The sequence below is a fragment of the Arachis ipaensis genome, chromosome B1 (genome assembly GCF_059453495.1).
Source record: "Arachis ipaensis isolate K30076 ecotype BB chromosome B1, ASM5945349v1, whole genome shotgun sequence".
Taxonomy (NCBI): Eukaryota; Viridiplantae; Streptophyta; class Magnoliopsida; order Fabales; family Fabaceae; genus Arachis; species Arachis ipaensis.
The window spans coordinates 68,519,823-68,526,644 of NC_142436.1; the positions used below are offsets into that span (position 1 = coordinate 68,519,823).

The 6,822-nt window shown below is 41.9% G+C and overlaps 1 non-coding gene across 1 annotated transcript; it reads left to right on the forward strand.

The window, feature by feature from the left end:
- Positions 1 to 6,067: 6,067 nt before the first annotated feature.
- On the forward strand, positions 6,068 to 6,175 carry LOC148576932 (small nucleolar RNA R71). Its single transcript, XR_015903085.1, has one exon. It is a non-coding gene; the product is annotated as a small nucleolar RNA R71 (small nucleolar RNA).
- Positions 6,176 to 6,822: the final 647 nt, after the last annotated feature.

Here is a 6,822-nt window from a genome sequence, read left to right on the forward strand (position 1 = left end):
GCCAGGATGGGGAACATCTGCCCATTCTCTGTTTCATCGACCTTGATGATCCTCTTGACTCACTTTGTATTGACAATTATATTCAATTAATAAAATATTGAAAGGGTTTTGTGAAAAACAGGCATTAGAGTAGAAAGATAGAAGAATTAAAAATGCACAATGCCATACGGGCTTTTTCACAAACACTTAGTATGCATGGTAAATATGTTATTGAAAGTATTAAATTTGAGCATGCAATCAACCCAAAAATAATTTGCGATAGTTGTCAAAAAACTCCTTAATAATCCACAAGCAATTATAGAAGAAAACAATCACCCAATTAGATTTCTAACACCAAGTAAAATAATACAAAAATAAATAAATAATAAGAAAAGAAGAAAGAAAATAGAAAGAAAGAACCTTGAGAAGAAGGTGACAAAGAGATGTAATGGAGAATATGAGGTGAAAAAAATATGATGGAAGGGGGAAGAGAAAGAAAAGAATAAAGAAAGAAGAAGGAGAAAAAGAATGGAGAATAAAGAAGAAAGAAGAAAGAAATTAGGATTGGAAAAGAAAAGATAAGAAGAGTGGTGGCGCAGGGATCTAGTGGTGTTGCGCGAGTGACGCGCACGCGTACTCCACGCGTACGCGTGGGTTGCAAAAATTGGAACGCGACGTGTAGGTGTCGGTCACGCGTACGCGTGACCGTGTTTATGCTACTCGCGCGAAGACAACCTTGCGCGCACACAACTCTCTGTTCGTCTTGGGGTGTGTGCCAAAATGGTATACGACGCATGCCCGTCATTGACGCGTACGCGTAAGTGCTTAGAATTTGGAAATGACGCGTACGCATCAGGGACACGTACGCGTAAGTGACTTAGTGCCTTGGGCACAGTTCCCGCACCAGGCCGTCACAACTTTCGGCCTTACACCTTTTTATGTCGATTTTCCTAGGTCACGCGTGCGTGTCATTGATGCGTACGCGTGCGTGTGGTGATGTTTGTGCGATTGACACACTTTCTGCATTGTTCCCACGCAACTTTCTGCCACTTTCTCTCTTTTTTTTTTTAATTATGCAGAATGCAGATGCAAATGCAGACTATATGCAGAGATTATGAGAAGAGTCACTAAATAAAACCAAAAAGAGAGAGAAAACGATGATACCATGGTGGGTTGTCTCCCACCTAGCACTTTGCTTTAACGTCCTTAAGTTGGACGGTCTTCAGGCTCATTCTGCTTATGTTGGTGGATCCTCCAAGAGGAAGACCTCTAGCTCTTTGTGTTCCTTCATCTTCTTACCATGATAAAGCTTTAAGCGATGTCCATTGACCTTGATGAAATTGGAACTTGAAGGATGACTCAGGTGGAAGACTCCATATGGCTCTGCTTTCTCCACTCTGTAGGGACCTTCCCATCTGGATCTCAGCTTTCCTGGCATGAGTCTCAACCTGGAGTTGTAAAGGAGAACCAGATCTCCAGGTCTGAACTCTCTTCTTTTGATATGCTTGTCATGCACAGCCTTCACCTTCTCTTTGTATAATCTGAAGTTGTCATAAGCTTCGAGTCGAAGGGTCTCCAGTTCTGCCAATTGCAGGTTCCTTTCAGCACCATCTTTCTCAAATCTCATGTTGCATTCCCGCACAACCCAGAAAGCCTTGTGTTCTACCTCCACCTGGAGATGGCAAGCCTTTCCATATACTAAGCGGAAGGGACTCATCCCAATGGGTGTCTTGTACGCTGTCCGATACGCCCAGAGCGCATCAACAAGTTTGGTGCTCCAGTCCTTCCTATGAGGCTTTACTATCTTCTCCAGAATGTGCTTTATTTTTCTGTTAGACACCTCTGCTTGCCCATTGTTCTGGGGATGGTAAGCTGTTGCCACTTTGTGAACAATCACATGCTTCTTCAGTAGTCCTGCTAGTCTCCTGTCACAAAAGTGAGTGCCTTGATCACTCACGATTGCTCGTGGTGACCCAAAGCGACAGATAATATGGTTTCTAACAAAGGAGATAACATTGTTAGCATCATCAGTGCTGGTAGGAATTACTTCCACCCATTTAGAAACATATTCTACAGCTAACAGTATATAAAGGTAATCACTAGAGTTTGGAAATGGACCCATGAAGTCAATGCCCCAAACATAAAAAATTTCACAGAAAAGCATAATCTATTGGGACATCTCATCCCTCTTAGATATATTACCAAACCTTTGGCATGGGGGACAAGATTTACAGAAGGTAGTAGCATCTTTAAAAAGAGTAGGCCACCAGAATCCACAGTCTAAAATTTTTTTAGCTGTTCTTTGAGGGCCAAAATGTCCTCCACTCTCAGAAGAGTGGCAGGCCTCTAAAATGGACTGGAATTCTGATTGGAAAACACACCTTCTGATTACCTGGTCAGCACCACACCTCCATAAATATGGGTCATCCCATACATAATATTTAGACTCGCTTTTCAGCTTGTCCCTTTGATGCTTAGTTAAATTAGGAGGAAAAGTATGGCTAACTAGATAATTAGCTACAGGTGTATACCAAGGAACTACCTCAGATACTGTGTGCAACTTATCAAATGGAAAAGCATCATTGATAGGAGTGGAGTCAGTCTTAATGTGCTCAAGGCGTCAAATGGTCTGCCGCTAAATTCTGGTTACCACTCCTATCCTTGATTTCTAAAACAAATTCTTGTAGCAACAGTATCCAACGTATTAACCTTGGTTTGGACACTTTTTTAGCTAATAAATATTTTAGAGCTGCATGGTCCAAGTACACCACCACCTTAGTACCAAGTAAATAGGCTCGGAATTTATCCAGAGCAAAAATAATAGTCAGAAGCTCTTTTTTAGTGGTAGTGTAATTAGACTAAGCGGCGTCTAGGGTCTTAGAAGCATAAGCAATTACGAAAGGATCCTTACCTTTGCCCTGAGCCAGCGCCACTCCTACTGCATGGTTGGAGGCATCACACATAATCTCAAATGGCTGGCTCCAGTCTAGTCCTCTAACAATTGGAGCTTGAGTTAAGGCAATCTTCAGCTGATCAAATGTATTCATGCAGTCCTTACTCAACTCGAACTCAACATTTTTCTGTAGTAGTCTGGATAAAGGCAATGCTACCTTACTGAAGTCTTTGATAAATCTCCTGTAGAAACCTGCATGGCCAAGGAACGAACGGACTTCCCTCATGGAGGAGGGGTAAGGTAAACTAGAAATGACATCCACCTTTGCTGGATCAACAGAAATACCAGTATTAGAAACAACATCTCCTAGTATAATACCTTATTTTACCATAAAGTGACATTTTTCAAAATTTAAAAGAAGGTTTGAACTAACACACATGTCTAATACTCTAGCTAAACTATCCAAGCAAAGGCTAAATGAATCACCATATACGCTAAAATCATCCATTAAAACTTCCATATAGTTCTCAATAAGATCTGAGAAGATACTCATCATGCATCTTTGGAAAGTAGCCGGTGTATTACATAAGCCAAAAGGCATCCTTTTGTATGCATACGTTCCAAAGGGACATGTAAAAAGTAGTCTTCTCCTGATCTTCAGGAGCTATATGAATTTGAAAATAGCCTGTATAACCATCTAAAAAGCAGTAATATGATTTACCTGACAGGCGATCAAGTATCTGATCAATAAATGGCAAGGGGTAATGATCCTTGCAAGTAGCTTGGTTGAGATGCCTGTAATCAATGCAAACTCTCCATGAATTCTGCACTCTAGTTGTCAGGAGCTCTCCATGCTCATTCTTTACTGTTGTGACTCTAGACTTCTTGGGCACCACTTGTACTAGACTGACCCATTCACTATCTGAGATGGGGTAGATGATGTCTGCTTCAAGTAGCCTGGTCACTTCTTTCTTGATAACTTCTAAGATGGTGGGATTCAGTCTTCTTTGGGGTTGACAGATAGGTCTGACTCCCTCTTCTAAAAATATTCTGTGCTCACAAACTTCAGGGCTGATGCCTACTATATCTGCTAAGCTCCACCCAATTGCTTTCTTGTGTCTTCTCAGCACATTGAGCAGCTGCTCCTCCTGTTGGGAAGTGAGTTCCCTTGCAATGATAACTGGGAGCTTTTGATTATCCTCAAGGTAAGCATACTTGAGGTAGGGTGGAAGGGACTTTAATTCCAATTTCTGCTCATGGCTAGGCACTTGATCATCTAGAGCCAGTGATGGTTGAAACATGTCTTTATCTTATCCAGGGGGTGTCCCCACACTCGCATCTTTCTCCATGTGCCTCTCTTCTACTTCCTCCTGGTGAACTGCAGCTACCGTCTCACCAATGATGTCACACTGGAAGATAGAATGATCTTCAGGAGGATGCTTCATAGCTTCATCCAGATTGAAGCTCACTGCTCTGTTATCTATTTCAAAAGAGTAAGTTCCTGAGAAGGCATCCAGCTTGAATTTTGAAGTCTTCAGGAATGGCCTTCCAAGCAGGATGGATGATGGTCTTCCTGAGTCATTAGGGGGCATTTTCAAAATATAGAAGTAAATAGGAAATGTGAGCCCCTTAATGCTCACCAACACGTCTTCAGCAATTCCAACCACAGAGATAATGCTTTTATCTGCTAAAACAAAACGAGTTGTCGACCTTTTTAAGGGAGGGAGCCTCAAAGCATCATATACAGACAATGGCATTATACTAACACACGCTCCTAAATCACACATACAGTCAGAAAATTTCACACCATTTATAGTAATAGTAACCATGCATGGACCTGGGTCACTACATTTTTCAAGTATATCACCTACCAATGTAGAAATGGAACTACCTAGAGAAATTGTTTCTAAATTCTGTAATTTATCTTTATGCATGCACAAATCCTTTAGAAATTTAGCATATCTAGGTACCTGGTGAATGGCATCAAAAAGTGGAATGGTTACCTCAACCTTTTTGAATATTTCTACCATTTTAGGGTCTAGCTCCATCTGCTTTCTGGACTTCCTAGCACGGTGCGGAAATGGGATAGGAATGGCACCACTTGCAGCTTCTGCGTCCCTTAGTACACATTCCTTGGCTGAGATGCTTCTTCTTCAACCAAGTCTTGTACTACATCCTCTTCTTCAGCATCCTCTACCTCCACAACGCCTTCAACTTGTATGTTTTCCTCTGGGCTTGGCTGCTCATGATTCCTCTCTTGCAGTGTAGTTCCGGACCTCAAAGTAATGGCATTGATTCCACCTTTAGGTTGGGTATAGGTTGAGAAGGAATTGTACTGGAGCTTGAAGGTTGAGTGTTGGAGGTGCTTGACGATCCCATCTAAGAGACGAGAGCTTGTATAGCAGAAGTCATACCAGTAAGTGTGTTTTCCATGGTCGTTTTTCTTTGTGCAAGAGAGTGAAGTAACTCGTTATTGGGAGAAGAAGATGGGTAAGTGATTTGGGGGACCTGCTGTTGGTTGTTCTGAGGCACTTGGGACTGCCTTTGGTGAGGTGCTCTGTAAGGCTGGTTTTGGTTTTGCTGTCTGTTGTTGTTGTTCCACCTCTGATTTCCATTGTTGTCTCTGCCTCCTCTATTGTAGTTGTCCCTCCATCCTTGGTTGGAATTATCTCTCCACCCCTGGTTGGAGTTGTCTTGCCAACCTTGATTATGGTTTCCACTTTGGTTGTAATTGGCGCCTTGTTGATTGTATCCTTGATTCGGGCGGTCATAAAAATTATGAGTAGCTGCCAAGGTGTTGTCTTCTTGTTGGAGTTGCGGACACTCATCAGTGTAATGAGTGTAATCAGCACATATTCCGTGTACTCTTTGAGGAACCAACTGTTGACTTTGTTGTGGTGAGGGAGGCTGAGGTTGTTGTTAATTTAGCTGTATCTGCTTCAGTAGGTTGGTCATCTCACATATAGCCTGTGTAAAAGCAGTAGTCTCACTACTAGAAGAAACCTCTGAAACAGCCTTGGGGTGGTTGTTCCTATTCCTGTGATTCCGAGTGGACTCAGCTAGGTCGCTGATCAGTTGCCACACTTCATCTACGGTCTTGTACTTTTTCAGAGAACCATTACTTGCACCATCCAATGTGGTCTTATCCCGAGGCTTCATGCCTTGAGTGAAGTAGCTGATCAACACCAACTTGTCAATCATGTGATGGGGGCATGTGTCCAGAAGATTCTTGAAGCACTCCCAATACTCATAAAGAGTCTCTGATTCGCCTTGAATAATGCAAGAGATCTCTTTTCTTAGTCTATCTGTAACTTCAGCTGGAAAGTATTTTTCCAAGAATTCTCTCCTGAACGTATCCCAGTTAGTAACGGTCGCTTCAGGTTGAGTGTAGTACCACTCCCTCGCCTTTCCCTCAAAAGAAAACGGGAAGGCAGTTAGCAGGATAGAAGTTTCATCTGTATCGTGATGCTTAACAGTAGAGCAGGCTGTCTGAAAATCCCTGAGGTGGTTGATAGGCTCCTGAGCAGGTAAGCCATAAAACTTGGGCATCAAGTTGATTAGCGCAGTCTTAAGTTCAAAATCTGCAGCCAGATTTGGGTGACGCACTTGATACGGTTGCAGAGTAAAGTCTGGGGCTCCAGCTTCCTGGAGAGTAATCCTCCTGGGCTCTGCCCTAAACCCTATACGTAAATCAACTGAATTAGTAGAAAAGGAGCTTGTTTCTTCCTCAGATGGCTGATGACATGTCATCATGTCATGTTTTTCTATGCTTTTTCATACAAGAAATTGATAATTAGTGCTTAAATATTGCATTCTTTTGTGCTTAAATGGTATATTTCTTTGATCTTTTGATTTGATAAACTTTGTAGGAAATAAGAAGAAAAAGAAGCAAAAAGCACAAAATAAGTTAAAAAGGAGAAAAAAAGAGTTTTGGAGCACACTTTAATGCC